Below are 21,682 nucleotides of genomic sequence, written 5' to 3' on the forward strand. Positions count from 1 at the left end.
TTTCTGAGTTGTTCAGCAGTGAAAGGGACCCCTTCAGAAAGTGCCTTCTTCCCCTTTGCAGGGAGATTTTGAGCAGCGGTTGAATGGGCAGCTGTCAGGGATGCTATAGCTGTGATGCCTGCATTGCAGGGGGATGGACTTGATGACCCTTGATGTCCTTTTTGTGAACCTCTGATTCTGTGGTATTTGGCTCATCCTTGGCACATGAAGCTCAGAGCCACAGACTTCCACTTGTGGATGGGAATCCCTGCTCTTCTCCCCTACAGACCCCACCCCGTTGCATCCTCAAAATCTATTCCAAAGTATTGGGCAATGTGGGATACAAGCCTCTCGATCAGCTTTGGGTGGTGCCCAGGGAAAGGATGCAGAACTCAGTTTGTAAAGTTGGGGACAACCTGTTGAGTTGGAGAGGGTGGTGAGCAAGCTCAAGAGGAAATGTTTCCATATGGATCTGCAGGACTGAGCCTGAGAAGAGTCCTGCAGCAGGGTGAGGCCAAAGGCCCTTCTAGCTGGGCCCCCAAGCAGGTGTGGTGTTGGGAGATTACCTGGTTCTTGGGCATAGACTGCGTGAGAACACCTCCATCAGGGCTGGACTATTTCCCCAAAAAATGTTTTGTACCTCAGCTGCATGTACTTTCTGCAACTATGCATGATTTGGAACAGATCTGTCCTTCCCAGTGTTCTCCTTCCATGAATTCCGCAAGGCAGTTCAATCAAGTAATGTCCACCAAAACACATACAGTGGTGTAATATGTACCCACATGGGTGAAAATAGCATGCAAGAATGGGGGGGGGGGGGACTGCCTTGCAAAAAAAAGGGTATATTAGGTACGATTACATAAAAATGCCTGTGTATTAGGAAAAAATTCACCACAAAATGCTGATGAGTTTGTGTTTTCAAGCAAAGTGATGTGGAATCATGGAGAACGCAGGTAGTGCTTTGTCGGATGCTGACACACTGCCCTCCAGAATGCCTAGGCTAACAAGCAGTTGGATCAGTGGAGCAGGTTGTGTGTGGGGAAAAGGTGGAAGAGATGCAGGGGTTTCCCAATGGGAGGTAAAGTGGGTCCATATAGGAGTGCAATGGAGACATGACCGGAAGCTGAGTGTCCGGAGATTCGGGAGGGATAAAACCAAGGGCTTCTTCATGCAGCATGTAGTGAAACTATGGAACTCCCTCGCCCAGGAGGCAGGGATGACCACCAACTCTGATGGCCTGAAATGCAGACCAGGGGCTGCTGGGCATGAGGGAGATCCTCTGCCTCAACAGTGAGAGGCCACAATGCTTCTTAATGCCAGTTCCTGGGAATCCCATGTGATCCATGGCCATTGGTAGCCTGCAAGGAGGACCTGAGTGAACACCACTCTCCCCACTTGCAATTCTGGCCCAATGATGTTCAGAGGCCTCCTGTCTCCTGCAGGGGAGGGAGATAGTAGCCATCTTGGCTGGTAGCCATGAACAGCCTTCTGCCCCAAAGATTGGTTTCTCCTGCCTTATCTTTCTTTTCATCAGGAAAACTGAGGTGGGCTCCCCTTCTTCATCCATCAGATGCGCAAACACTCCCACAACACTTTATGCCTGCTTTTAATTCAGAAAGAAACTCTGAAGGGCTGTCACAATGAGGCAGGGGCAAGCTTGTTTTCTCCTGCTCATCATGGGGAGGGCCAGGTGGTCTGTAGCCCCAGGCACATGATGCTAGGATCCCTGCCTTGCCTGCTGCTAGGCGTCTCTGCCCATTGGAGCACAGCCTGGCCTTGCTGCTAGGACCCTGGCCCCACGCTAAATGGCCACCCAGCCAGTGTTGGGGGGGTGCACCTGCCAGGAGCAGCCATGGCCAGGCAGGCTCCGCCCTTGGTGTGGGCAGGTGAGGAGGGAGCACAGCACGGTCCTGTGAACCCTCGGTGCCCCATGCCTGCCCAGCAATGATGGAGTCTAGAGTTGGGCTAGTGGGAAGGATTTTGTTCACCCACAGCGCCCAGTTCCTGGTCCCGCCTGCAAACCGCTATCAAAAGATGCCATGCCACTGTGAGCAGAAAGCAAGACACAAACCAACAGATTCACATTCTGAGTTGTTCAACAGTGGAACAGAGCCCTTCAGATGGTGCCTGATTCTCCTTTGCAGGGAGATTTTAGGCAGAGGTTGGATGGGCAGCTGTCAGGGATGCTATAGCTGTGATGCCTGCACTGCAGGGGAATGTACCTGATGATCCTTGATGTCCCTTCTGTGAACCTATGATTCTGTGGTCTTTGGCTGGTCCTTGGTACATGCCCTTCAGGGCTTGCAACATCCATCCTGCAAACAACGGTTGGTATCCCACAAGATTTCATCAGTCCTCCAGCCACCTATAAGTAGAGGGACCTCTCCTTCCCCTAGCAGTTGCTCTTCCACTTGGCTTCTGGTATCTCCAGGATTCCCACAAACCTCCAGCCATGAAGATCTTCTGCCTCCTCTCTGTGGCTGTCCTCTTCTTCATGCTGCTGGCTCCAGGTAAGGCCTTCTTCTCACATGCTTCTTCTCTGAGCAGCTTCACAGCTCTCCACTTTATTCGTTTTAAACTTGCCTTTGAGCACCACTTGCAGTGACTCCCAAAGAGGTGGGATCTTTTTTTTTTCTTTAAGATATTTATTAAAGTTTCCAAATATTACAAAAATAAAAAGAAAAGAGAAGAAAAAAGAAAACATACAATCCAAATCTTGTCTTTCATTTACTTGTTTCCCTGACCTCCTCACACCTCCATTTTTTGTATTCCAGTTCAATTAATTAATTCAGCAAATCCTTTCCCTCTTTATTTTTATCTTAATCCTTTATCTTAATATATAATAGCTTTAGGTTCTCACCTGTCAACAACCATTTTTACATATTCCTTTATAACATTACTGCTAAAAACCACTTAACTTCATTCCGACATCATTCTAACATTCATTAATTTTACAGTATTTCTGTAAATAGTCTTTAAATTTCTTCCAATCTTCTTCCACCGACTCTTCTCCCTGGTCTTGGATTCTGCCAGTCATTTCCGCCAGTTCCATATAGTCCATCACCTTCATCTGCCATTCTTCCAGGGTGGGTAGATCTTGTGTCTTCCAGTACTTTGCAATAAGTATTCTTGCTGCTGTTGTGGCATACATAAAGAAAGTTCTATCCTTCTTTAACACCAATTGGCCAACCATGCCCAGGAGAAATGCCTCTGGTTTCTTCAGAAAGGTATATTTAAATACCTTTTTCATTTCATTATAAATCATCTCCCAGAAAGCCTTAATCCTTGGGCACGTCCACCAAAGGTGAAAGAATGTACCTTCAGTTTCTTTACATTTCCAACATTTATTATCGGGCAAATGATAGATTTTTGCAAGCTTGACTGGTGTCATGTACCACCTGTATATCATTTTTATAATATTCTCTCTTAAGGTATTACATGCCGTAAACTTCATACCTGTGGTCCATAACTGTTCCCAGTCAGCCATCATTATGTTATGTCCAACATCTTGTGCCCATTTGATCATAGCAGATTTCACCGTTTCATCCTGAGTATTCCATTTCAACAGCAAGTTATACATCTTTGACAAAATCTTGGTTTTGGGATCTAACAAGTCTGTTTCCAATTTTGATTTTTCCACCTGGAAGCCAATTTTCTTGTCCAAATTATATGCCTCCATTATCTGATAATAATGAAGCCAATCTCGCACTTTATTTTTTAGTTTCTCAAAACTCTGCAATTTCAATTTGTCTCCCTCTTGTTCCAAAATTTCCCAATATTTCGGCCATTTGGCCTCCATATTGAGCTTTTTCTTTTTTTTCTTTTTTAAATATTTTTTATTACATTTTTTCCAGATAGAAATACAAAATCAGATATACAAAGAAATAACAGAAGAGAAAAAAGAAAGAAAAAGAAAATCATCCTTTCAAAGCATTTTTCCATAACCAACCGGACTTCCCCACATCTCCCTCACCGTGCGTTCTTTACAATAAAATTTTTCAGCAAATTATAACCTTATTTCGTGCATTCTTTTGTTCTTTCAAATACTTGTAATTTACGTTTAAAATACTTATTGTCAATTTACACTAATAACATATATAATATTCTTTTAAACATTAGTCCTTTCATTAATATAACTTAATTTACCATCCCTTAATCTTATTGCTGGAGCTGAATTTCCCTAATCATGCGAATTCTTAACATTCATATAACTTATAAAATTTTTGTAAATAATCTTTAATTTTTTTCCAATCCTCCTCCATTGCTTCTTCTCCCAAATCTCGGATCCTGGCAGTCATTTCGGCCAGTTCCATGTAGTCCATCAATTGCGTCTGCCACTCTTCCAGTGTGGGTAAATCTTGAGTCTTCCAGTATTTTGCGATGAGAATTCTTGCTGCTGTAGTTGCATACATAAAAAAAGTTCTATCCTTCTTTAACACCTTCTGGCCGACAATGCCCAGTAGGAAGGCCTCTGGTTTCTTGGGAAAGGTGTACTTAAACACCTTTTTTAACTCATTATAGATCCTTTCCCAGAAGGCCTTCACTTTTGGGCAAGTCCACCAGAGGTGAAAGAATGTCCCTTCAGCCTCCTTACATTTCCAACATTTATTATCAGACAAATGATATATCTTAGCCCACTTGACTGGGGTCATGTACCACCTGTATATCATTTTCATAATATTCTCTTTCAAGGCATTACATGCCGTGAATTTCACGCCAGTGGTCCATAACCTTTCCCAGTCTTCAAACATAATGTTGTACCCAATGTCCTGAGCCCATTTTATCATTGCTGATTTGACTGTCTCATCCTGAGTGTTCCATTTAAGCAGCAAGTTATACATTCTCGAAAGTACCTTGGTCTTTGGTTCCAACAATTCTGTCTCTAGTTTCGATTTTTCCACCTGGAAACCTGTTTTTTTGTCCAATTTAAAAACCTCTTGAATTTGAGCATAGTGAAACCAATTTTGCACCTTATTCTTTAATTTTTCATAACTCTGAAGCCTCCAAGTTTCTCCTACTTTTTCTATAATTTCCCCATATTTCAGCCAACCAACCTCCATATTGGGTTTTTTCCAGGCCTTGGCCTCTGCTGGTGATAGCCACCTCGGAGTCTTCCCTTCTAATAAGTCCTTGTATTTTGTCCAGACCATAAATATTGATTTTCTGACAATATGATTTTTGAACATTTTATGAACCTTTGCCTTGTCGTACCACAAATATGCATGCCAACCAAAAGCATTGTCAAACCCTTCCAGATCTAGGACATCAGTGTTCTCAAGAAGTAACCAATCCTTCATCCAGCAGAAGGCCACAGCTTCATAATATAATCTCAGGTCCGGCAGGGCAAACCCCCCTCTTTCTTTCGAATCAGTTAGTATTTTAAACTTTATCCGGGGCTTTTTGCCCTGCCAAACAAACTTGGATATATCCTTCTGCCACTTTCCAAAACATTCCACTCTGTCCACAATCTGTAGGGTTTGAAACAGAAATAACATTTTCGGCAGTACATTCATCTTTATAGCTGCAATTCGACCCAACAAGGAAAGTTTCAATCTTGACCAAATTTCCAAATCTTTTTTGATTTCCGACCAACATTTTTCATAATTGTCTTTAAATAAATTCAAATTTTTAGCAGACAAGTGAACCCCTAGGTATTTCACTTTTTTTACCACACTTAGTTCTGTCTCCTTCTGAAACCCATCTATTTCTGAAGATGTCAAGTTTTTTCCCAAAACCTTGGTTTTTTGCTTATTCAACTTAAATCCCGCCACCCGACCAAACTCATGAATCAGTTCTAATACTCTTTTTGTACTAGATTCTGGCTCCTGTAATGTTAAAACCAAATCATCTGCAAAAGCTTTCAGTTTATATTGTTTCACTCCGACCTGCATATTGAGCTTTTTCTGAGCCTTCGCTTCCATCGGTGACAACCACCTTGGGGTTTTATTTTCAAGTAGGTCCTTATATCTTATCCAGACATTAAACAATGCTTTCCTGACAATATGATTTTTAAATGCTTTATGTGCTTTGACCTTATCATACCACAAATATGCATGCCATCCAAATACATTGTTAAAACCTTCTAAATCCAAAATGTCTGTGTTTTCAAGAAGCAGCCATTCTTTCAGCCAGCAAAAAGCTGCTGATTCATAATAAAGTTTAAGGTCTGGCAGGGCAAATCCACCTCTTTCCTTTGCGTCCGTTAATATTTTAAATTTTATTCTGGGCTTCTTGCCCTGCCAGACAAATCTAGAAATATCTCTCTGCCACTTCTTGAAGCAGTCCATTTTATCCAAAACTTGCAATGTTTGAAACAGAAACAACATTCTAGGCAATACATTCATTTTTATCGCAGCAATGCGTCCTAGCAGTGAAAGCTTCAAATTTGACCAAATTTCTAAATCTTTTTTCACTTCGGCCCAGCATTTTTCATAATTCTCTTTAAATAGATTCCCATTTTTAGCTGTCATGTTAATCCCCAGGTATTTCACTTTCTTAACCACTGTTAAGCCTGTCTTGTTCTGAAACCTCTCTCTCTCAATCACTGTTAAATTTTTCTCTAAAACCTTTGTTTTTAACTTATTCAGTTTAAATCCTGCAACCTGACCAAATTCTTGAATCAGTTTCAAAACTCTTTTAGTACTAGATTCTGGCTCCAGTAATGTCAATACTAAGTCATCTGCAAATGCTCTCAATTTGTACTGTTTGGCTCCGACTTGTATACCTTTAACCAATTGGTCCCTTCTAATCATATTCAGCAGGACCTCCAGGACCGATATAAAAAGCAATGGGGAGATTGGGCAACCTTGTCGTGTCCCTTTTTCTATCTTAAATTCCTCCGTCACCACGTTATTAACAATTAATTTAGCCTTTTGTTCTGAATAAATTGCACTTATACCATTTCCAAAACCTTGACCTACCCCCATCCCCTGTAGGTTCTTCTTCATAAAACTCCAAGAAATATTGTCAAAAGCTTTCTCCGCGTCCACAAATATCAAAACTGCCTTGGTATTAATATTCACTTGTAATTTTTCTAAAATATTAATTATGTTTCTCATATTGTCAGACAAGTGTCTACCCGGGAGAAAGCCTGCTTGATCTTTGTGAATCTCTTCCACTAGCACTTTTTTTAGTCTTTTAGCCAAAATATCTGCAAAGATTTTATAATCCACATTAAGCAGTGATATGGGGCGGTAGTTCTTGAGCTGCGTCTTTTCAGTCTCTGTTTTCGGTATAAGTGTGATATACGCTTCCTTCCACGACTCTGGTGCCCTTTTCCCTTCCAATATTTCATTACAGACTTCCTTTAGAGGTTGTACTAACCATTCTTTCAAAGATCTGTAGTATCTAGAAGTCAGTCCGTCCGGTCCTGGAGACTTACCTAATTGCCTATTCTGAATGGCACCTTCTACCTCCTGTTCAGTTATTTTAAAGTTCAACATTAATTTATTTTCTTGAGATATTTTTTGTAATCCATTTATTTTCAAAAATCTATCTATATCAATTTCTTTCTGTGGCCCTTGTGTATATAATTGTTTAAAGTACCTCTGGAAACAATTTCTAATCTCGACCGGGTTCTGTATGTTCTTTCCTTCCACTTTTAGATTTATAATAGTGTTTAATTTTTGCCTTTTTTTTATTTGCCAGGCCAACAATTTCCCACATTTGTTAGTCGACTCAAATGTCTTTTGTCTCATTTGTTTAATTTTCCATTCTATTTCCTGATTCATCATTTTCATATATTGTACTTGATATAACTTTATTTCTCTCAAAATCTCTTGCGACTTTGGTTTTACTCTCAATTTCTTCTCACTTTCCTTTATTTTCTCCAAAATTTTATCTTTCTTCTCATTTTGGGTTCTCTTCTTTATTGCATTCTGTTGTATCAGAAACCCTCTCATAACCCCTTTACTTGCGTCCCAGATTACTCTTTTTTCAACAGTAGTGTTCATATTTATCTCAAAATAGTCTCTCAAGGTTTTTTGGGCCTTCTTAGTCACTTCTTCATCTCTAAATAAGGTGTCATTCATCCTCCATCTGAAAGAACCCGTTGGTGTTAGTTTCATCTCCATCTTCACGGCATTATGGTCGGAGCAGGTTTTTGGACAAATTTCCACTTTTCTTGTCTTTGGTGCCATTCCTCTAGTTACCCATATTTGGTTAATTCTTGTCCATGTCATCTTTGCTTCAGAGAAGAAGGTTCCCTCTCTACCCAAGGGGTTCTTTGTTCTCCAAATATTAACTAAATCCAAGTTGTCTGTCATCTCAAAAAAGGTTTTTGGTAGTCTATCGTCCTTGGTGACTACCTGTATTTGTGCCTTGTCCATATTTGTAGATACCACTCCATTCATATCCCCCATCAAAATCACATTATAGTCCAAATAGTCCATCAAGGTCTCATGCAACTTTTTAAAGAATTCAGATTTCCCCTCATTTGGTGCATAAACTCCTACTATCAAAAATTTCTCTCCTTGTATTTGAATTTCAATTGGCACAAATCTTCCTTGGTCATCTTTGAAAATAAATTTCGGTGATAAACTCTCCTTTGCATAAATCACTAGTCCTCTTTTTTTAACTTTGTCCGATGAGACAAACTCTTGACCCAGTCTTTTGTTAATCAAAACTTTTCTATGTAGCCTTATCACATGTGTTTCCTGTAAGCAAATCAAGTCCAATTGTTCCTTTTTTAATATATGAAAAACTCTTTTCCTTTTCTGGGGGGAATTGAGACCATTAGTATTCCAGCTTAATATTTGCAGAGCCATGATGTAGTTACTTTGCTTTTCCTCCAACTGCGCCAAGTGTTTGTTCTCCTGAGAGCCAGTGTGGTGTAGTGGTTAAGAGCGGTAGTCTCGTAATCTGGGGAACCGGGTTCGCGTCTCCGCTCCTCCACATACAGCTGCTGGGTGACCTTGGGCCAGTCACACTTCTCTGAAGTCTCTCAGCCCCATTTACCTCACAGAGTGTTTGTTGTGGGGGAGGAAGGGAAAAGGAGATTGTTAGCCGCTTTGAGACTCCTTAAAGGGAGTGAAAGGCGGGATATCAAATCCAAACTCTTCTTCTTCTTCTTGTTCTGTTGGGGGTATCACTTTCTCTGAGCAGTCCAGTCCAAAGGGTAGTTTTGCTATGTCTAATATTCCTCTTTCTAGTGCTCTTGGCTCTTCTCCAGATTCTTTCTGCAAATCTTCTCCGTGATCTTTCAAAAATCTTTCTTTGTCGTCCACTGATCTTATTTTTATCTTCCTTCGTTTGAAGCTAAAAGATAGGCCTTGGGGAAATTCTCACCTAAAGATAATTCTGTTACTTCTCAGCAGGGCAACCAAATCTCCGTAATTGGACCTAAGGTCCAAAAGATGTTTCGGGATGTCTTTAAATATCTCCACTCTTGACTGATGTATTTCCAAAGTCTTCTGAAAGTGCAGACTCAAGATTTTGTCTCTCTCCTCTTTTGTTCGAAGGGTGATCAAACAGTCTCTCACCCTGTTCTTCTTTCCCCCTCTTCCAAGCCTGAAGGCACTCACTATCTTAAAGTCTTCTTTCTCCAAATCTAGGTTCCAAAAGTCTGCAAATTCCTGCATAAGAAAGTCAATCAGATTGTCTTTCTCAAGTTCAGGTACAGCTCTGATCCTCAAGTTCGTTTGTTTCTCTTTCAATTCAATCATAGACAACATCGACCTGTGGTCCTCGAGTTGCCTATGTATCGGTGGTATCTTCTCCTCTACAGCAACTGCTTTTTCCTTTGCTCCTTCAGCTGTCTTTTGGGTTAAAGTAGATTCCTGTAACAGTTTCTCAATAGTTTCTGTGTTAATGTTCACCTTCTGTCCCAAATTATTAATGCTTGTAGTGTTTTCATCAATTTTAGTTGATGCTTCAGCTACTTGTTTACTTAATTTTTCCAAAGATTCATTAATTTTACCCAATGCCAGAGCTAAAACATCTTCAGATGCCATTCCTTTTGGTTTAGGTTGTACAGATGCAGCCCCTGATGGTGCAGAGGGGCCAGATGCTGATGCTCTTCGCTGCAGCCAAGTGTCTGGGCGGAAAGATTTACCAGACCTCGTAGTTTTTTCTTGAAGCAAGTCTATCTTTTCTTTTCCATCTGCCATGACACTCTAGTTAAGCCCAAGGTCAATCCCATGGCCAGAATTTGTTTTGAAGTGGAAAATTCCACTGGCCCAAAGAGGTGGGATCTTGCCCCTCTGTCCTCCTGGAGAGTTTCCGAAATGGCGCTTCAGGTTGGACCCAGGGAGAAGAGGATGCTGGACTCGATGGGCCCCCTTTGGCCAGAGCCACCAGCCAGTCTCTTCTTATCACCTCATTCATGTGATCCACGGAAGCTCTTGCTTTCAAATCTGTAATAATGCGCTTCAGTAAACTCAGCTTTGTGGTGGGTAAAAGAACGGGCCAGTTTCCTGGGCAAGGGGGCTTCTCTCTCCCAGTTTGCCAGTGGCCGCCCAGGGAAGCCAGTGACTCTGACGCAGCCTTCCCTACCACCTTGGCTCAGACCCTGTCCTGGAGGTCCAGGGAGGCAGCAGAAGGGACTGACTCTCTGCTCCAGCCCTTACTGCACCAGCATTCCCCAACCTGGTGCCCTCCTGGTGTCCACGCCAGCAGGGCCATGGTGGAAGAAGCTGTGGAAGGTGCAGAAGGTCAGTCCTGAGAGACAGAGCCTTCAATGTCTTCTTATTCTTCCTCCAGATTTCACCAGAGCCCAAGGTAATTGCAGGCCGAGATGTCAACAGCAGAGAGGGATACTGCAGTATCGTAGGTGCTGGCCGCCCCGAAACACACTTTTTAGGTGTGGTCGCCAATGGTGTTGCCGTAGAGGTGAGTTAAATCAAATCTTAGTTTTCCTCAAAAATTAATTGTGATTCATGACTCCAAATGCATGTGACGCATCTCTCTGTCCCCCCCCCCCCCCCACTTCTCTCTTAATCTTTACATCCACTGTGAGTTGGAACAATATTAGTGTGCACACTGGGGGGTGACAACCCTTTCCTCTCCCCTTGCTGCCCCCATGAAAGCTCTCTGACCCCTCAGCCACAACTCCCCTTAGCCTCCCTTGGCTCAAAGAACAGCTCTTCATGGCATGAGAGGGTGGGGCCTCAGTCACTGACCCTCCTCAAATAGCAAAGGCAACCTGTGTGAAACATCCCTGTGAAGGTGGTTATTGAATCACAGAATTGCAGAGTTGGAAGGGAAAGAGTTCAGTGCACACCAACACAATGGTCTCCTCAAATGTGTCCTCTCCTGGGGTTGCTGTTTGCATAAAGAAGAAGGAAAAAGAACCCCATTAGAAAAAAAGTGTGTATGGCAGCCAAGCCCCGCTCAAATCCACCCAAGTGCATACAAGAAATGCCCAGAGGTCTCTCCTACAATCATAGAATAGAAATGTAGCATTTGGAGGGACTGAAGGGGTCATCTAGTCCAACCCTCCGCAAAACAGACCCTCTGTGTGCAATTGGAACTCTGACAACAGTTGGAGTCACTGGTTTGGGTTTTCAGAACCACCACCAACACCCGTTTTAATAGTGTTTTCTCTCACAGGATACTAACTCTGCAGATCTCCGGTGCAAGACCTCTGGTGAAAGGAAGACCACCCTGCTCTCCTCTGATGTGCAGCTGCCTCGACTGCACCCCCATCTCTGCTGGGGAAGAAACCGCTTTGCTTGATGCTGCTGATGGCGATGCTGGGAAGGAGTCAAGAGGGAGCCATCCTGTCTGCCTGTCTACTCACGAGTAAGCCCCACTGGGGCCAGTGGGGCCTGACTCCTTAGTAAGTGGGCTCAGGATTGGAGCTTGGATTTGGTTTGCCTGCAAAAATGCTTTAGCTTCTTCTTTTTAATAAATGCAAGCATTGGAAACCTTTGTGTTGGTTCATGTTGTGAAAACGTGTGCTGGGTTGAGGGTATATTTTTTTTGGTCAGGCTCTCAGTCTCTCTCTCTCTCTCTCTCTCTCTCTCTCTCTCTATCTGGCTCCTGTGTTGGTGAACTAGCCTCCTTCTCAGGGGAGTCCCCTGTCTCCTCCTTGGTGGAGACGGTGTGCTCTGTTGCTTCCAAGAAGAGCTCCAGCTCTCTAATTCTTTGGAGCGTAGCTACACATTCCTCCAGTTGCTGGACTTTGTCTTTTAAGAGGGCAATCAACATGCAATTGCTGCAGGTAAAGCTGCCTGCAACCTTTGGCAAGATGGCAAACATTGCGCAGGAACCGCAGGCGACTGCAGCTGTTCCCTCCCCCTCCATCTTGAGAACATGTCGTTGGGGGTGGCTACAGCGGTCCTCCATCATAAAAAGCGTGAAGATAGGACAAATAACTCCCCCCACAAAAAAAACCCTAGGTCTCCCCCAACAAACGTTTGAGACTAGCTCCCCTAAATCTAAAAGATGGATCAAACCTTTGCACAGGGAGAGCAGCTAATCAGCCACAAGGAAACACACACACACAAGAAAACCCTTTTTGCTCCTTCTTCAACTGCTGCCCTGCAAGCTCTGATGTTTGCTGGGTTGAGGGTATTTCTTTTAGTCAGGCTCTCAGACCCTTTCTCTCTCTCTCTCTCTGCCAGTCAGTTGTGCCATCCAGGCTTTGTGGTTCTTTTCCAAACATGGCTTTGCACAAGGGCATTTCTCACATTGTAGGCCCCCACATCCCCCTGGGGTCTCCCTGCCCCTCCTCCTGCCCCTTTCTCTGTCTCTCTCCTCCAACTGTCCTGCTTCCTTGGGCAGCTGCACAGAGAAGGATGTTTCACAAACAGGAATTGAGCAGAGCTGGAAAAGCTAGGAGACATACACTGCAACATTTCTCCAATGAAAATAGGGACATTATATTCAGTAGTAGTAGTAATAATAATAATAATAATAATAATAATAATAATACTCCACCCATCTGACTAGGTTGCCCCAGCCACTCTGTGTGGCTCAAATATATATACAAAAACATCATAAGACATTAAACATTAAAGAACCTCCCTACACAGGACTGCCTTCCGATGGCTCAGGGGTCACATAACTCCAAACCCTCCAAAATTTCTCTGATGGAAACGGGGACGCCCTTAGGAAAAGTGGGACATTCTTATATCAAGTCAGTTCAACTTGGACAGCTTCTTTAAATCCAGGACTGTCCCTGGAAGATGGGGACACTTGGAGGGTTGGAAGGGCCTGGAGGAAGAAGACGGGGGCAATGAAGGAGAAGGGGGAAGGGAGAGCCTTGTGGACAGGACCTGCCCAAGACATTTAAGCCCCTGGGGCAAACCAGAAAATGGTGCTTTCCAGCCCCCACCCAGCCCCTACCCAGGGAAGAAGGGGTGAGATGAAATCTACATTAGGATCAAGGGGGAGGATATCAGCAACGCCTCCAAGCCGCCAAGATGCATTTCTTGGGGGCTGAAACTGATGCCCCTGTGGATCCTGCCACCCGAGGTGGGCACTGCCCCTTGCCTCATGAGTGGGCTGGCCCACCTGTTGATCTCTGTCCAGCGTGGCAGGGAAGGAAGAGATGGGGAGGGTGGGAAGCTGAGCTGAGGGGAAGGAAGGCGATGAGTGGGGGGCAGCGTGGAACACACAGCAAGGTTTCCCCCAGGCTTCTAGGCAAGGCATGCATACCCTCCAACATTTCTCCAGTTAAAAGAGGGGTGTCCTATTCCATCATCAACGTCATCAGCATCATATTATTTATAACCCAACCTTTGCACTGGGTTTCTCCAGCCACTCTGGGCAGCTCCAACATAAAGAAAAACAGAATAAAAGAGCAAACATTTTTTGAAAAAAAACACCCCTATACAGGACTGCCTTCAGATGCCTTCCAAAGTGTGTAATATTTCTTATCTCCTTGGCTCAGAGGTCGCATAACTTCATAGCCTCCAACATTCCTCCGGTGGACATGCAAGAAGAAACGAGCAACATTTCTGGGATCAAGTGAGAAACTGGGATGGTTTCTGTAAATGCAGGACTGTGCCTGGAAAATAGGGACACTTGTAGGCATGGACATAGCCAGTGGGGGCAGGGGGCAGTTCCCCCACCCCAGATCAAGGGAAACAATAGAAATACTTAACTAACTGCCCCCCCTAACAAAAGTTCTTTCCTTCCAACAAAGTCTTGACCCCACCCCTGCAAACATTAATCCTGGCTACCCCCATGTTTTGGGGGTCTGGGGATGCTGCAGAGGATCCTGCCCACTCTGGGTCATGGTTTCCCTGCTCACACTCTGCCTTCAGAGCAGGTGTATTATCACATTTTCACAACCTGCTAGAAACAGAAGGAATACAGGAGCCCCACACAGCCCTGGTTGAAGATGGGCGTGCCTTTAAGTAATAGATCAGAGTTGCCACCACCACTGTCCAGAAGAGGGTCTTAGTGCACCTCAAAATGTGGTCAGCCAGCCCTGCTGGTTCTGCTGAGTGTGCTGATGTGGTCCTCAGATAAAGGGCTGTATAGAAATATAATTAATGATGACGACGACAACAACAACAACAACTGTTCTCTTCCCTATCAGCTAGGGGATGAGGATGGTGGAATGGCTCACCTATTACTGCAGAGGAGCTCTTCACTTCGTTCCAGCTCTTCCCACCTGACTTATTCTTTTGAGACGCTGATGAGGACACTCCAGTGGCCAGCGAAGGTCCTAGTACTACAAAGAAAGTTCTCTAAACTCCTCTGTTAAATTCAACCCCTCTGTGGGTCCAACCAGAAAACCCTTATGATCCCTCTCCTCTCCTCTTGCTTGCAAGCAACTTGGCACATCAGTAACCTGTGGGGTGTTGACACCTGGAGGATTAGGCAAAAAGGTTACTCATCTTGTTGTTGACCAGGGAGTTCCCTTCATTCCTTCCAATTCTTGGGGTCCTGAGGCTTAGAATCTCGACTAGGACCTTCGCTGGCCACTGGAGTGTCCTCATCAGCATCTCAAAAGAATAGGGCAGGTGGGAAGAGCTGCAACTAAGAGGGATGCTACAGACAAATACATGAGCCACTGCACCATCCTCATCCCCTGGCTGATAAGCAGGAGAACAGTGGGGGTGGTGGGGGTTGTTGTTGTTATTGTTGTTGTTATTATCATGTAATTAGATTTATAGATAACCCTTCAGCCAGCATGCTGTTGAGAGCCAGGATGGTGTAGTGGTTAAGAGCAGTGGACTCGTAATCTGGTGAGCTGGGTTCGATTCCCTGCTCCTCCACATGCAGCTGCTGGGTGACCTTGGGCTAGTCACACGTCAGTCCAACCTCCCTGCAGAGGGGAAGGGTCGCAAAGAAGTCCAATTGCACCAGGAAGTGATCTGACCATGGCACTTCTTTTGTTTTGCTTTTATTTTGTGTCAGATCACCCACATCCAGAGAGGTGAACAGCAGGTCTAAAAGCATTTCCCTGACTGTGAGTTGACAGTCCCACGGAGGGACAGCCCCATGGAGGCCATGCTTTCCACAAAGTCCCGAGCAGCCCCTTGTAAGGTTGTGTCATCATGGATGTTAAAATCCCCTAGGACAACCAAACTAGGTGTTGCCAGGAGAACATCCGCCACGACCTGAAGCAGCTCAGGCAGGGTATCCTTCGTGCAGCGGGGAGGTCGGTACACCAATAAGAATCCTGTACTGTAGAGGTTCGCTATAATAATTACTCTGGTAATTTCCCCTTTTGTTCCCTCTTAAAATACAAGACACGACACAGTCTTTATAAAAGTATAAAAGAGTTTACTCACGCTCTGTTCACAATATGATCCCAGAAGGCAGACAGCTTAAAAAGGTTACATACATTCAGAATCTATCTTATACGAAGATAGTCCTTATCTCCTCTCTTGGCTGGGAGCCAAGAGAGCATCCTTAGATGTTTCCTCATCGAAGGAAGATGGCAGAGAGAGAGAGATGGCTGCCTGTCCTGTGCTTTTATCATTTACCTGCACAGGTGAGGCCAAACCCACCTCTGGTCACATGCGGAGGAAGTCCGTCCCCAGGAAGTTTACCTGCTTGCTGGACAGACATCCCTCCCATGTTCTAACATGTACACTCTAGGAATGTTGTCATTGACTGCTCCTGTGTTTACATCCCACATACCCCTTCTCAGGCAATACAACATTATACAAAACATAAACAACTTTATTCAACCACCCAGAGTCCCAGCTTGACACGTAGATTCTGGAAACTCTCTTGGTAGGGGTTTCGTCAGGATGTCAGCAGTCATCTCTTGGGTGCTGCAGTAGGATAGTTCCACAAGTCCATCCTGGATCATCTGGCGTATGTAGTGGTATTTAACCCCAATGTGTTTTGGAACTTCTCACTCTGCGTCAGCTTCAGGCAACTTTGATTGTCCTCTAGCAAGCTGACAGGCCCTTTTCTCACCAACCCAAAGTCCTTTATGAGTTGATCAAGCCAGGTGATCTCTCTGCAGGCTTCTGTTGCTGCAACGTATTCTGATTCTGTGGAAGATAATGCTACACAGCTCTGTTTATAACTGCCCCATGCAACAGGTCCATCACCAAACATGAAAACATGACCACTTGTTGATTTATAATCAGCATTATCCCCAGCCCAATCCGCATCAGTATACCCAACCAACTTAGGGTCTCTGACGGCTGGTAACCTTAATTTACAATTCATGGTACCCTTTAAATATCGCACCACCCTCTTTACACCTGCCCAATCATGCTCAGTGGGAGAATTCACTTTTCTGCTAAGAATCCCCACAGCATTAGCTAAGTCAGGTCTACATGTGGTAACTAAATACAAACGTTTACCAATCGCTGACCTGTAGTCACTGTTGTCTGGCAACTGCTTCGAATCCTGCTGATTCTTCAATAAGTCAGTAGCCATTGGTGTAGCAACTGGATGTGCGTCTTGCATCTGCATGTGCTCAATTAGCTCGTGGATCTTCTGTCTTTGGCTGAGAAAAAATGAGCCGTCCTCTTCTCTTTCCACCTGGATCCCAAGGTAGTACTGGACATCTCCTAGCTCCTTGACCTCCACCTCTTTGCTAAGGTGTTTTACTATTTGTGTATAGTCTTTCTCACTTGCTGTGGCAATAATCAGGTCATCAACAAAAGCTAAGATATATGAGAATTGTCCATTATTTGACTTACTGTACAAGCACTTGTCAGCGTCGCCTTGCTTGTACCCAAGTTGCGTCAGCGTTTTATGCAACTTCTGGTTCCAGGCTCTGTCAGCCTGTTTGAGTCCATAAAGTCCTTTCTGGAGTTTGCACACTAAATGTGCCTCATGTGGTTTTACCTTGGGCTGTTTCATGTAAATTTCCTCAGAAATCTGCCCATGTAGAAAAGCGGTAGCAATGTCTATGTGCTTCACTCTCATTTTCTTGAAGGCTGCAATGCTTAAAAGCATTCTTACGCTGCTGTACCTCACGGTTGGTGCAAAAACTTCATCATAGTCTTCACCAAAACGCTGTGAAAATCCCTGTGCTACAAGTCTAGCTTTGTAGCGCTGCACTTCTCCTTCTGACCCCTTCTTAACCTTGAAAACCCATTTACTGCCAATGGCCTTCTTACCGGGAAGCAGCTCAGTGAGTGTCCAGGTCTTGTTCTGATGCAGTGCATCCATCTCCTCCTGTGCGGCCTTCCTCCAGAGACTGGCTTCTGCAGATGGCATCTCCTGTATCTCTTCCCAAGTGGAAGGTTCCTGCGGAAACGCCGACCCTGCAAAGTAGGACAACCGTAAATGTGGGACACCTCTGTTGGTTCTGGACGAGCGCCTGACCTCTGGTTCTGTGACCGCATCAGCTTCCTCATCCTCCTCCAACGCAGGCATGTCCCAATCTAAGTCCTCCTCTTCGTCTCTGGTGCCGCCAGGGTTCTGGTCCTCTGCGTCTTCTGGTGCGTCGCCTGTAGGGGGCGCTGTAACACTCGAAGGCAGATTATTACTTTGTGGGGTCTCAAAAGGGAAATATACGAACTCTTGAGTCCTTTCTGACTCATCGGAAGAGTCCACAACAGTGTTCTTAATGTCTACTTTTCCATATTCATCAAAATAAACTGCATGGTATGCATTTGTCTTACCAGTTTGTAAGTCCATAATTCTGTATCTTTTGCCTCCAGAGGCATATCCCACAAGGATACCTGCTTTTACCCTGGAGTCAAGCTTGTGTCTGTGTTCCTTGGTCACGTGGAAGTGTAACAGGGAGAAGTGTAAAGTATTGCACTTGGGCAAAAAAAATGAGAGGCACAAATACAAGATGGGTGACACCTGGCTTGAGAGCAGTACATGTGAAAAGGATCTAGGAGTCTTGGTTGACCACAAACTTGACATGAGCCAACAGTGTGACACGGCAGCTAAAAAAGCCAATGCAATTCTGGGCTGCATCAATAGGAGTATAGCATCTAGATCAAGGGAAGTAATAGTGCCACTGTATTCTGCTCTGGTCAGACCTCACCTGGAGTACTGTGTCCAGTTCTGGGCACCACAGTTCAAGAAGGACACTGACAAACTGGAACGTGTCCAGAGGAGGGCAACCAAAATGGTCAAAGGCCTGGAAACGATGCCTTATGAGGAACGGCTAAGGGAGCTGGGCATGTTTAGCCTGGAGAAGAGGAGGTTAAGGGGTGATATGACAGCCATGTTCAAATATATCAAAGGATGTCACATAGAGGAGGGAGAAAGGTTGATTTCTGCTGCTCCAGAGAAGCGGACACGGAGCAATGGATCCAAACTACAAGAAAGAAGATTCCACCTAAACATTAGGAAGAACTTCCTGACAGTAAGAGCTGTTTGACAGTGGAATTTGCTGCCAAGGAGTGTGGTGGAGTCTCCTTCTTTGGAGGTCTTTAAGCAGAGGCTTGACAACCATATGTCAGGAGTGCTCTGATGGTGTTTCCTGCTTGGCAGGGGTTTGGACTCGATGGCCCTTGTGGTCTCTTCCAACTCTATGATTCTATGATTCTATGTGGAAGTAACACGGACTTCCAAACACACATATGTGCTACAGATTGGGAGCTTTCCCATGCCAAAGTTCAAATGGTGTGCGCTCTGCTCCTTTAGTTGGCAGTCTATTCTGCAAATAGACCGACGTGTATACTCCTTCGGCCCACAGCTTCTGTGGCAAACATGCATCCTTTAGCATGCACCTTGTCATGTCCATAATGGACCTAAACTTTCTCTCAGCTATGGCATTCTGCTGTGGTGTGTAAGGAATTGTGGTTACGTGTGCAATTCCTTCCTTGGCCAGGAGAGCCTTCATTTGAGCAGTACTCACCTCCATTGTCGCTCATTAACACAGCTGGAGCTCTTTGAAATTTATTCTTGACCGTGGCAATGTATTCCTGGAGCTTGTCCACTGTCTCACTCTTCTCTTTGAGGAAATATACAACACAAAATCTTGAAAAGTCATCCAGAAATATTAAAATATATCTATTCTTTCCCCGCGAGGGAGCATTCATGGGACCACATAAGTCAGTGTGCACAATATCAAGCACTTTGTTGCTTCTTTGTTCTGCACAACGTGGAAATGAAGGTTTTACAGCCTTCTCAGTAATACAGCTTATGCACTTTGCTGGAGCTTTGTTGCTCTGCTTTACCTGCAAACCTCTTACAAGATCTCTTTTCTGTAGATCCAAAATGACGTTGGTATCTCTAAGTCCAAGCCTTCTGTGCCATAGGTCCAGATCTGCCTCATCTTTCTGGCTGGAATGTGCCACTTTTGCAAACTGGTTCTCTGAAAGATCAAGCTCATATACACCATTTATTAGCTTTGCTTGAGCAACCACTTTGCCATTTTTAGTCACCTTGAATTCTCCATTTCCAAATGTGATCTGGAAACCTTTCTTGTCCAAAGTGGACACACTGATTAAATTGCAGCTCAGCTCTGGAACGTACAAAACTCTAGAGATTGTGTTCTCAATGCATTCATTGTTTATATTGCATTTCAGACTCATGGAACCTGCACCTTTTGCTTTAACAATGTTGCCATCTGCAATCTCAATTTCAGATCCTTCTTCATCATTTATCTCATTAAAATAGTCCTTTTTATATGAAAAGTGCGAACTGGCACCTGAATCTAAAATCCATTTATTACGTTTATTTTCATGATTCTGGACAGCTAAATTCCTTTCTTGCAGTAACCATGTGCATTCACATTTCCCCTTCTTTTCCCCTTTTGGCTGAAAGGGGTGGGGTTTCTTTGCTTTAGGAGCCCTGCAATTCTTTGCAATGTGTCCTTCTTTGTTACAATTGAAACAAATCACTTTCTTAGGCATCTATTTGGACTTTGTAAATTGCCTAGATGCATAACTGCTGTCCTTGCTTCTAGCATTTCTCACTGGAGATTCAGCTCTATCTCTGCATTCTTCTTTTAAATAACCAATCAAGTCTTTAAAAGTCAGACCTTGTCTATGAGCCATCAAACTTACAAATGCGCTAAAGCGTGGTCCAAGTGATGATAACAAAAATGCTATCTTTGTATCTTCATCAAAAGCTTTGGGAGTCAGATCAATTCTTTGAATAATCTCAGTAAACTTGTTGATGTGCTCTGTGAATTCCTCTTTTGAATTCATCCTCACTCTGGTTAATTTACACACCAAGTTTCTGAAGCAGTTTATGCTAGATTCTCCATACACACGCTCAATATCTCTTAAGATTTGAGATGCATCATCTGTACTATTTATTAATGATAGCTGCTCATCACGAAGTCCACTCAAAATTATGTGTCTAGCTTCACTGTTCATGTGTTTCCAAGCACTTCCAAGCTTCCTCAGACGATCCCCTAGGTTGAGGATTTAAAGCTTTCAAAATGTGCTTATAATCTAAACATGCTATCAAGCGCTGCTTCCAGTGCATGAAATTGTATTCATTTAGCACAGGCATTCCTAGCTTTGCATCACTATCAAAAGCTGCTGTAGCCATCTTAAAATCCAAAAATCCAAAAATTCTTCAAAATTTCTCAAAATTTTAAAATCAAAATCTCAAAAATCTCAAAATACAAAACAATTCTTCACTGCCTTGGGTCACTGTGAACTCTGAGGGAAGGGGGGGGGGTTGCTTAATCTCCACTGCACAATGTAACAAAGGACCATGTGCTTACCAGGAAGTTAACTCAGAAAAATACTTCTCAACTCAAAATCACAATCCAACGCAATCCTTCAAAAATACGCAGAAATATACAATAAGGGGCCCATAACCCTTTGTTGGAATGTTCAGGGGTGCCGGAGAGGATATATTTTGAGATTATATCCTAATCCAACTTGTGCTAACAAGTTCCCAAAACATCAGCAGAGTTTATAGACATTCCCCTTTAAGTTCGCAATGGTAACGTCTGCACAGGTTCTCTAGAACCTCTATAATAATTACTCTGGTAATTTCCCCTTTGTTCCCTCTTAAAATACAAGACACGACACAGTCTTTATAAAAGTATAAAAGAGTTTACTCACGTTCTGTTCACAATATGATCCCAGAAGGCAGACAGCTTTAAAAGGTTACATACATTCAGAATCTATCTTATACGAAGATAGTCCTTATCTCCTCTCTTGGCTGGGAGCCAAGAGAGCATCCTTAGATGTTTCGTCATCGAAGGAAGATGGCAGAGAGAGAGAGAGATGGCTGCCTGCCCTGTGCTTTCATCATTTACCTGCACAGGTGAGGCCACACCCCTCTGGTCACATGCGGAGGAAGTCCGTCCCCAGGAAGTTTACCTGCTTGCTGGACAGACATCCCTCCCATGTTCTAACATGTACACTCTAGGAATGTTGTCATTGACTGCTCCTGTGTTTACATCCCA

General features: G+C 43.9%; 2 long non-coding RNA genes across 6 annotated transcripts in view; one reads left to right on the forward strand and one right to left on the reverse strand.

The window, feature by feature from the left end:
• Positions 1-11,843, forward strand: part of LOC308474695 — a 102,013-nt gene extending 90,170 nt beyond the window's left edge. For 4 of the 5 annotated variants that reach the window (XR_013984854.1, XR_013984855.1, XR_013984856.1 and 1 more), the window contains exons 2-3: positions 10,678-10,806; positions 11,527-11,843. This is a non-coding gene — a long non-coding RNA (uncharacterized lncRNA). Of the gene's footprint in view, positions 1-2,398; positions 2,490-10,677; positions 10,807-11,526 lie in introns of those variants that run through there. The other variant, XR_013984858.1, reaches the window with a different exon arrangement.
• LOC308474709 overlaps positions 1-21,682 on the reverse strand; it is a 52,162-nt gene that overhangs the window by 22,817 nt on the left and 7,663 nt on the right. The gene's annotated exons all lie outside the window — the stretch shown is intronic.

This window comes from Podarcis pityusensis (assembly GCF_964106645.2).
Source record: "Podarcis pityusensis genome assembly, chromosome: 3".
In the NCBI taxonomy this organism is placed as follows: domain Eukaryota; kingdom Metazoa; phylum Chordata; class Lepidosauria; order Squamata; family Lacertidae; genus Podarcis; species Podarcis pityusensis.